The sequence below is a fragment of the Aotus nancymaae genome, unplaced genomic scaffold (genome assembly GCF_030222135.1).
Source record: "Aotus nancymaae isolate 86718 unplaced genomic scaffold, 86718_ANA_hifiasm-v0.15.2.pri h1tg000011l, whole genome shotgun sequence".
Classification (NCBI taxonomy): Eukaryota; Metazoa; Chordata; class Mammalia; order Primates; family Aotidae; genus Aotus; species Aotus nancymaae.
In genome coordinates this window covers 86606313-86608921 of record NW_026988422.1, presented here as the reverse complement: position 1 = coordinate 86608921, position 2609 = coordinate 86606313, and the positions used below count along the sequence as shown (strand labels likewise).

At 44.4% G+C, this 2609-nt stretch overlaps 1 pseudogene; it reads left to right on the top strand.

Annotated features, from left to right (window-relative positions):
* The first annotated feature begins 216 nt into the window (after positions 1-216).
* LOC105730107 (small ribosomal subunit protein uS10-like) lies at positions 217-577 on the top strand (annotated as a pseudogene).
* The last annotated feature ends 2032 nt before the right edge of the window (positions 578-2609 follow it).

Sequence of the window (2609 nt, the reverse complement as noted above, 5' to 3'; positions counted from 1 at the left end):
GGAGGCCGAGGTGGTTGGATCACTTGAGCCCAGGAGTTCGAGACCAGCCTGGGCAACATGGCAAGCCCTCCATCTCTACAAAAATCCAGAACGTAGCTCTTCGAGGAAGACGCGGTCGTAGATGGTGTGGAGCTCTGATCTGCCCGCTCCTGCCCCTGACTCACCGCTGTTCGCAGTCGCCGGGGAACAATTCGGTCAGGAAGCCGCGCAGCTGCCATGGCTTTTAAGGAAACCGGAAGAACACCTGTGGAACCCGAGGTGACAATTCATGGAATTTGAATCACTCTAAGGAGCCACGACATAAAACCCCTGGAGAAGGTGTGTGCTGACTTGATCAGAGGAGCAAAGGAAAAGAATCTCGAAGTGAAAGGACCAGTTCAAATGCCCACCAAGACTTTGAGAATCACTACAAGAAAAACACCTTGTGGTGAAGCTTCTAAGATGGTGGGATCATCTCCAAATGGGAATCCACAAGCGACTTATTGACTCCCACAGTCCTACTGAGACTGTTAAGCAGATTACTTCCATCAGTATTGAGCCAGGAGTTCAGGTCGAAGTCATCATTGCAGATGCTTAAGTCAACTATTGTAATAAATTGATTAACAGTTGTTAAAAAAAAATACAAAAATTAGCCAGGTGTGGTAATGCATGCCTGTAGTCCCAGTTACTTGGGAGGCTGAGGTGGGAGGATCACTCGAACCCAGGAGGAGAAGGATGCAGGGAGCCACGATCTGCCACTTCAGTCCAGCCTGGGCAACAGAGCAAGACCTTGTCTCTAAATAAATAAAATGAAAACACAAAGGAATGAGAATATCCAAAAACTCTCCTAAAGAAGAGGAACCAGGCAGGACAATTACCTCGCTGCCTGTCAAGGTTTATTATAAAGTATGGTCATTAAGGCAGTGTGATTTTAGTGCACAAATACAAAAATCGTCCAGTGGACCAGCAAGAAACAATTACTTCTTTTTCTTTTTTTTTTTTTTCTTAAATGGGGTTTCTCCATGTTGGCCAGACTTGTCTCAAACTCTTGAGCTCAAGCAATCCACCTGCCTCAGCCTCCCAAAGTGCTGGGATTACCAGCGAGAGCCACCGTGCCTGGCCCAAGTTTTTTTGTTTTTTTTGTTTTTGTTGTTCTTACTCTGAATGTTGACCAACATTCTTTTAAATTAGTGGTTCTGGAACTATTGGATATTCCCATAGGAAAAAAACAGAAACTTGATCCCTACTTCACACCATACAGAAAAATTAATTGTAGATATAAATACACAAAACACCAGCCTGGGCAACATGGTGAACCCGTCTCTACAAAAACAAACAAACAAACAAAACCACAAAAATTAGCTGGCCATGGTGGTGTGTGGGCATGGTGGTGTGTGGCTGGAGTCCCAGCTACTCAGGAGGCTGAGGTGGGAGGATCCTCTGAGCCCAGGAGTTGGAGGCTGTAGTGAGCTGAGATTGTGCCACTGCTCTCCAGCCTGGGAATCAGAGTGAGACCCTGCCTCAATTTAAAAAAAAAGGAAATAAATACACAAGATAAAATAGAAAGCTTGGAGAATTTAAAATAAAGGATTATCTTTAGGAGTTTAGAGTAGGGAAAGTTGATTAAATAGGCATAGAAATAACCCTAAAGAAAAGACTGACAATTTTTTTTACAGTAAAAGTAAGAACTTCTGTTCATAAAACAACATTATTCAAAGAGAAAACAAACAACAAGAACGGAAAAGCCAAGCAAACATCCTGGAGAAGACGTGTGTGCAGCACAGAGCTGACACAGGCGCATGTTCAGGGTATGTAAAAAATGTCGACGATCTTTAAGAAAAAGCCAAACAGCCCAATAGTAAAATAGAAAAGATACTTAAAAAGGCACTTCACGGCCGGGCACGGTGGCTCATGCCTGTAGTCCTAGCACTTTGGGAGGCGGAGGTGGGTGAGGATCACCTGAGGTCAGGCGTTCAAGACCAGCCTGGCCAACATGGCAAAACCTCATCTTTTCTAAAAATACAAAAAAATTAGCTGGACAAGGTGGCAGACACCTGTAATCTCAGCTACTCGGGAGGCTGACGCAGGAGAATCGCTAGAAGCCTGGGGTGGGGATTGCAGTGAGTCAGGATCACGCCATTCCACTCCAGCCTGGGTGACAGAGTGACACTCTGTCTTAAAAAAAAAAAGACACTTCACAAGAAGTGACAAGAGGATGTCAGATTGTCAACAACCATATGTAAAGATGTTTAATCTTGTCAACAACCAGGAAAGTTCAAATTAAACTGCTTCAGCCCCATTAAAGGTGTTGTAAAGACAGCCTAAGAACTTGGAGAAGGCCAGGTGGGAATCCCAGCACTTTGGGAGACTTAGTTGGGAGGATTGCTTGGGAGGGCAGGAGTTCAAGATCAGCCTGAACAACATAATGAGACCTCATTTCTACAAAAAAGCCTTTCATCACCCAGATATAGTGGCACACAGCTCGGGAAGCTGAGGCAGGAGGATCCCTTGAGCCCAGGAGGTTGAAGCCGCAGTGAGCCATGATTACACCACTGCACTACAGTCTAGGAAACACGGTGAGACTTCATCTCAAAAAAAAAAAAAAAAAAAAAAACTTGGAAAAAAAATTT